The sequence below is a fragment of the Cibotium barometz genome, chromosome 65 (assembly GCF_041138505.1).
Source record: "Cibotium barometz isolate CiBa-2024 chromosome 65, ASM4113850v1, whole genome shotgun sequence".
NCBI classification, from domain to species: Eukaryota; Viridiplantae; Streptophyta; class Polypodiopsida; order Cyatheales; family Cibotiaceae; genus Cibotium; species Cibotium barometz.
The window spans coordinates 23095696-23103451 of NC_141110.1; positions in this window are offsets into that span (position 1 = coordinate 23095696).

Sequence of the window (7756 nt, forward strand, 5' to 3'; positions counted from 1 at the left end):
GTTAGGGCGAGAATGGTGGATGTAGTATGGATGTATGGATATAGATACGGATGTATGTATGTATGTGGATGTGGATGTATGAATGAGGATGTGAAAATGGATGTATGTATGTAGATGTGGATGTATGGATGTGAATGTGAATGAAGATGTGGATGTGGATGTATGGATGTAGATTCGGATGTAGATGTATGTATGTGAATGTGGATGTATGAATATGAGGATGTGAAAATAGATGTATGCATGTAGATGCGTATGTATGAATGTGAAATTGGATGTATGTATAATGTGGATGTATGAATGAGGATGTGAAAATAGATGTATGCATGTAGATGCGTATGTATGAATGTGAAATTGGATGTATGTATAATGTGGATGTATGAATGAGGATGTGAAAATAGATGTATGCATGTAGATGCGTATGTATGAATGTGAAATTGGATGTATGATGTGGACGTACGAACATGGATATGTATGTAGAATAATGAATGTGAATGTGTATGTGAAATAATGTGTAGTCTATATGAGTGAATGGATGAGAATGAGTACACATTGAATGGAATGTGGAATAAGTAATGTGGACTAAGGAGGGATAATGTGGAAAAACGAGAGTTCGATTTAGAAACTGTATTTTGTGATTGTTTGTAAATGACTGTTTTATGTCAAGAATGCTGGGGAAGCATTTTGACCGTCTTGTGGATTAAGGTCATGAAGACCTAACTGTTAAAGTTGCAACTGCTGACGGAGAGTCAATGGAGGACGTCTCGCGTAGCAAGGTCGACCGAGGTCTTGACCAGCCTCGGTTCGATTTAAATGGTGAGCTTCCGCCGGTACGGTGGATGAGGGACCAAGGAAGCGGCCTATGAGTGAAGCGCTAGGTCACCTGCGAAGGATCCTAGAGGGTGCTGACCATACAGTGCTCGGCCTCTGGGTCGCTGAAGATACCCACACGTGCGTCGTGGAAGATATTGGAACAAGGAGTAAGAGTTGTTTTCTGAAACTGGGCATGGATCTGGTTGATTGACCTTGCTGGTCCTCAACAACGGATGAGTCCATGGCTCTTTTATATGGATCTGTGGGTTGATCTTGCTGATCTTCCACGGAGATTCCATTCTGTTATATGAATATATTGCCGGTTATTATGAGCTAGGAACTATGGAAAAGGCCCCTGAGAGTGAGCACCCTGAGAGTGAGCAGGTGGTGAGCGTTCTGGTTGCCAATGATGCCATAAGTACACTGATGAATGAATGATGGGAAATAATTCAACCAGAGACTTTGAGGATTGTCATCAGAGCAACATAATGGTTTCATTAAAGGATTGTTTGAAAGTTAGTTGATGCTGAGAAAAAGGCAATTTCATATTGGGTGTGTAAGTGGTGTGACTAGTTTTATGTTTGCATGAACTTCCGGCTAGGGGGCCTGGGAACTCTTTTCCCTGGTACCCGGGACAAAACCTAACCAAATTCCTAATTGGATCCCATCTCTACAGTGGTTGGGAGGTTGGCTAACCCATGGGACTGGATGGGGTCGATGGATCAATAAATCAAGACTCAAATTCTGTTATTACGATAGATGAAGTAAATCCCGGATAGTAATTGTTCTATGGATAGGAATCAACGGCTGTGCCTCTTGATGGGGAAAAAAGCGTTGATTCCAATGATCCAAGTGCAAGTTTCTTCCTTGATCTGACCAAGTATCTTTATAGTTGCAGTCGGATCAGCTTGATCAGAAATGGTTTGACTACGTTAGAGTAAAAAGTTATCCTGGTGGAATCGCCCGTGCTTTTCGGGTAAGGGAAGTTTTTCCGGGTTCAGTTTTGGATAAACTGACGGATTAGTCTCTTGTCCGGATATCCGTGGGCGAGGCCCCGAATGTGGGACACGAGAAGTGCTACTTCCGCTGCTAGTACCCCGAATCCGTTGCTCGGTGGGAACAGGGATCTCACAGTTGGTATCAGAGCAATTTGGCTAATAAAGATCAACTGAGAAGACAAATATGTCAAAAATTTATCAAGAAACACAAAAAGGTTGTAATTGTGTGATATAAGTCATACAATTTGATATTCAAACTGAAATTCGTAATTTGGTAATTGGGTCTTCAGATGGAAGTACCGCAATTATATAGAAGCCCTGACTTGCTTGAGGCCTAGACATGATGGTATTTACCTTATAATTCCAAGGGCCGTGACTACCAGTATATACCGAGAGTATAATTGTAGCTCTTTACTGACAGTATATACGAGTAAATCTAAGACTTGAAATTATAAGCGTTAATGCTATCCAGATGATGATTTCGAATGTGGTTGATATGATTTTTAATTCTGTTTGAGAATTGATGAATTGATTTGGATTCTAATTGAAAAATGATGATTTCTGAAATTTAGTTGAAATATAATAACCTGAGCGAAACCACAATGAGGATGAATGGGACGAGTCCCTGTGATGATATTCATAACTGGAATGATGATAATGAATTCAACAAATCACTATGAGATTAGTGGATTGTGCTGTCAGATTGCTACTGTTAACACTTGACCGGTAGATCAAGTTAAGGGATGACAAATTGAGAACTTGCTTGACTGAAGTCCCCATGTGGAGGAATGTTCAGAAGGAAATTTTTCAGTCTAATGGACCATTATCATGTTAAAGATATGAATGATATGATCTGAATGAATTGTTATTTAATGATGAGTTCTATATAAGGGATATTTATCCCAGTGTTCTGTTGGGTTGACCAGAATATAAGGAACCCCAGAATAAAATTGGATCTTAAGAAAAAGAGTTGTCCTCTACCTTGCGAGATGAGTACATCTCGCACTTTTTTAAGTGGGGTAGAATGTAAGATTCCTCCCCAGCCTTCGAGGTATAGAATCTCCCTTTCTGATCTTATAATTATTTCCTCTCTAAAATAAAAGAAAAATTTTATTTTTTTTAAAAAAAAGGAAGACCCTTTCCCTAGAATACTTCTCAGGAGTCACACCTGTTTTAAGGATTCAGAACAATGAGTTCAGAAGTGAAAATCGGTGTTTTGGATACCAAGGTTTGGTTTTCATTCGAGTACAGCCCAAAAGAAGTTCTTTATCTCTTGGGGAGTATAAGAAGTTATCCCCCAGATATTGTGAGCCTTATATCTGAATTCAAGGAAAGTAGGTGACTTAGCCTACAAGCTTCTTTTACCTCCTCATCTCAAAGTTCTTAATGTATTTCATAGAAATATGTGCCAAACCCAAATCATGGAAAGACGAAAAAACTCCAGTGGCAAGATACCGTTGGCTTCTAAGTTATGCTAGCTCCTTCCTTTATATAAGTCGTAACTTTTACTTGTCGCTCACAGTAATCTTACTTCCATCGATCTCATTTCTTTCTTAATCTCCTTCATGGCTTGGCAACAAGAATTAGTTTTATCCATGATGATTTCTCACCTTCAAGATGCAAGCGAGTCTGTGAAGAAGGATTTTATAGAACAGCATGAGAGCTCACATTTTCCTCACTTGGGAACTTCTGTAGCTCAGACCAAATGGCGGACCTATCAAGACATAACTAGGGTAACACCTTGGGGTCAGCAGCACTTTCGTAACAATGTCCGCTTGGCCATGGTTATTGAAGCCTTGGGTTTGGGTCCCCGATACTACTGCGTCAAGTCCATTAAGGCCTTTATTGCATGTGTATCTGTCTCAAAATTGTATCAAAAAAATCTAAATGTATTTGATTTTTATATTTGATTTGCAAGGGTGATTTATATATTTCACTTGCTAGTATGTATGGTTTGAAGGCTTAGAAAAGTTTAAAAAACCCCCAACCTGAATAGTGCAACTTTAGGGAGTTTGTAATTAACTGGGTAGCAGTGAAAAGGTGAGAAGAATCTACTAAGATAAGAGAATCGAGGGTAGCACGAGTGAATATAGGGGTGTGGAAAGATTCTAGGAAAAGGTGCCCCAGATGTAGTGGAGGTGGCACAAATCAAGGAGAAATCAGTGGGATTAGATGCTTGGCATCTTGTGGATGTAAAACCTATAAATTGAGGCATTGGCCTAATGACAAATTGTTGGTTTTTGAGTATCCATGCCTACATTATCCTATTAGAATAATTGCTCAATAATCTTATCTTAATCATCATCTAATCAGGTGCTAATCATGTTGATCCTTGCATTTGATCCACCATGGCTCACCACTCTTGCTTACATTTCAACTTGGTATCAGAGCCAAGCTTAGGATTCAGTTAGTATTCAAGCCTAATCACTCTACTAATTATAGATTAGAAGTTAATCCCCTTTTTAGTCATTTCTCAACTATTCTCTGCACCCCTAGCTAGTGGAGGGGCTTGATCTCCCTCCAACCATCACATTAGCCAAAAAGCTTTTTACCATACCTAGGCACATGCCCCACACACTGGCCTGCAACTTCAATTTGTCGAATCGCTGCCCAAAACCACCAACTTTTGTCGATTTACAAGCATTATTTTTCTAAAGAAAATTGCAAATCTTTTCTCCCACCAATGGAATTAATCTAATTCCTCTCAACCCCAAGAGTTTTCAAGGGTTCTCTACAAGCCTATGATCTCAGATTTCAAAATTTTCTCAACGAGAAGTGGAATCAAGCTCTGCATCAAATTTGCAAGTGACTTTGGTAAAACAGAGATTAAGCATTCAATGTTTGGTCAAATCTTTTTTTTCTTGGCTTGATCCTCTACTATACTAACTACTATTGATGCCCTTGAAAGGATCTGAGCTCATTTGAACTCTAAGGCACCAGATCTGGCCTCCTTTTTTGCACACAAAACATGGGATTATTTCACTAATCAGTTATTAATTATCACTAATCACTATATTTTGGTGCAATTGATGGTTAAAATTTACCATTGGGTATCTAATACATATCTCTATCACTTTAGATTGTAATTTGGAGATGGTTTGATATCCCAACCATTCAGTACAAATCAGTTACCCTTGGCTTTATGCAATTTTTTGTGTATTCACGTTTGTAAATATTTTGTAATCATCATCTAAACTAGATTTGAGTTATAAAAGGGTACACACTACCCTTGAATCTTGAATTGGATCAAGAGGTAAGACCCACGTCACATCATCATAAGCACTGCACAAGAAATAGCTAAATTTAATGGGGAGCAGTTCCATACATGTGGCAAACAAAGACCATTCAAACAAAGACCATGTATTTGCTCATGAAGAAGAATCTATGGGGGCTAGTTGAGGGAAGAGATGAATGTTCAGAGAGCATGGGGAGAATGAGTGGAAGAGAAGAAATGAGAAAGCATTACAACTCATTGCACTCAGCTTTAAATGATGAAATCATACCATATTGCAGGGATACAACAAGCTAAAGACGCATGGGATGAACTTAACAAATTATTTGGCACTCAAGCAAAAAATTCAGAGATAAATCTGCTAATGCAATTCTACAAACTTGGCATGAAGGAAAGTGAACCTCTAACCACACATTTGAACAAATACAAAAGCATTAAGCAACAATTGGCAGCCGTTGGGAAGAAGTTAGAAGATGACGAGGCACTAGTAGTACTTCTGAAGAGTGTGAACAAGGGAGAGTATGAGAACATTGTGGAAACCTTAAAGAATGTACCAGATTTGAAGCTGCATGAGATAGAAGGATCTCTAATAGAGCAAGAGAACAAACTTTAAGAGAAGAAAGGGTTGGACCCAACAACTGGAGAGGAGAAAGCATTCTACACCCGAGGAGGCCTTGCACGAGGACGGGGACGAGGAAGAGGTAGGGGGGAGGAGGAAGGACCCTCACTTGCCACAACTGTGGAAAGTGAGGACATATGGCTAGAGACTGCTAGAAAACCAAATGAAGAAGGATCAACATCAGCAAACTTCATGGGGACTCCTATGGTAGAGGAGTCAGAACATCTTTTTTGAGAGAGAAAGAGAGAGAAACCCCACAAACCAATGTAGCCTGCCCAACTGAGTAAAACCACCTTTGAGCCACCGATGAGGTAGGCCATGTGGTAGATGTATGTGTGAGCACTTTAGTCAAGGTTACGGGCACTTGTAGTAGCTTTGGAGACATAGAGAGAGAGTGTCAAGGACTATGAGTTAGGGACTTGAGTGTTGAGATATCGAGCTTATCTAGTGAGGCGGTGGACACTCATGACCTGCCTGGGGGATAGACCCCACACTTACACCACTGGCATGGTTGGTGAGATCATGGGTGATATGGAGCTAGTGGGATGACAGGCTGTGTGACAGCCATTCTAGAGACTGGCATAGTTATAGTGCCAGCTCATTTAGCTAGGTTCACACTATAGAGAACCCTAGTATATATTTGGTTGAGTACCTTTTCATATGGTGTGTACTCATATCTTTGTATATGGTGTGTTGAGTGTTGTGTGAAGAAGATTTTCATCCTCTCACCTTGTGTGTTCTTTTTTAGGGTTTTGTGAGTGTGTGTGCTTGCAAGAGCTCAAGCTCTCTTCTCCCCTGCATCTTTTCATGGTATCAGAGCCTGGTTCATGCTAAGGGGGCTGAGCTGCAAGCAAGAGAAGCACATGAAGCGGTACAAGGGTAAGAGCTTCAACTACTCTTCCCTATTTGTGTTGGCAACTACACCCTTTGTCAGGAGCTCTACGAGAGGCACCGGCAAATGATCTTTGATTGAGGAGATTTCTTCGCGGGAGTAAAGCTATAGGGCAACTATACTATCCTTTTGGACTAGATTTTTTGGGCCAAAAACGCGTTTCGGGCGCGTTAGGATCTCCGTTTTTTGAAAAGCAGACGATTTCTAGCACTGCGGGTAAGTCATCGATTCTCTACAGAACTCTATTTTAAGAACTACAGGAAGATAGATTGGTTGTGTAGACATTGTGTGTGCTGCAAGGAGGTCAACAATTGCCATTGGGTGTATGTATGCACATTGAGGTCACTGGCTGTGACATTTGAGTGTAGTACAGTATCGCTGTAGAAAATACAGTAGTTTGTGCAGCACAAACCAGAGTGTTGTTTCTGGTAAATTTGTGTGTCTGGCAAGATGTTAAATGATGGCATAAACCATATTGTTGCTGAGAAGCTTGATAAGAACAACTTCCATGCTTGGAGGTTCAGGTTGACAAATTTCCTAATGGGAAAGGGTTACTCGGGACTACATAGAAGGTGAGCACATGAAGAGGCACCGAAGATACTGGAGATCAACCCGACTGGCAGATGTGAAAGAGTTCAAGGATTGGAACCAAGGAGCCAGAAAAGTTATGTATTGGCTCTCTATCAGTATATAGGACACCATGATTGGGCACATACAGGATGCCAAGTCCCCCAAGGAGGCGTGGGACACCTTGGTAAAACTCTATGAAACAAATACCAAGGCACGGAAGATACAGTTGAAGAATGAATTTCATACTGTGGAGAAAAAGAGTATGTCTGTGAATGACTATGCATTCAAGATCAAGGGTATTGTGGTATCCCTTGCATCTATTGGTGTTTCACTAGTGATGATGATAAGGCGGAAGTCTGTCTACGTGGTCTCGGGCCACAATACAAGGCATTTAAGACATCTATTCAGACTCGGGAAAACATTCCCAATTTCACAGATTTGGTGTCTATGTTGATTATAGAAGAGAAGATCTTGGGTGAAGACCAACAGTCTTCACAAAACAAAAACAGTTTCAAAGCAACAGGCCTTCTACACAAGTTCAGGAAGAGGACGAGGTAGAGGAGGCCGTGGACGCGGCCAAGGAGGTGGCCGAATAGGTAATCAGAATTATTGCCACCACCAGCAACAACAACAAT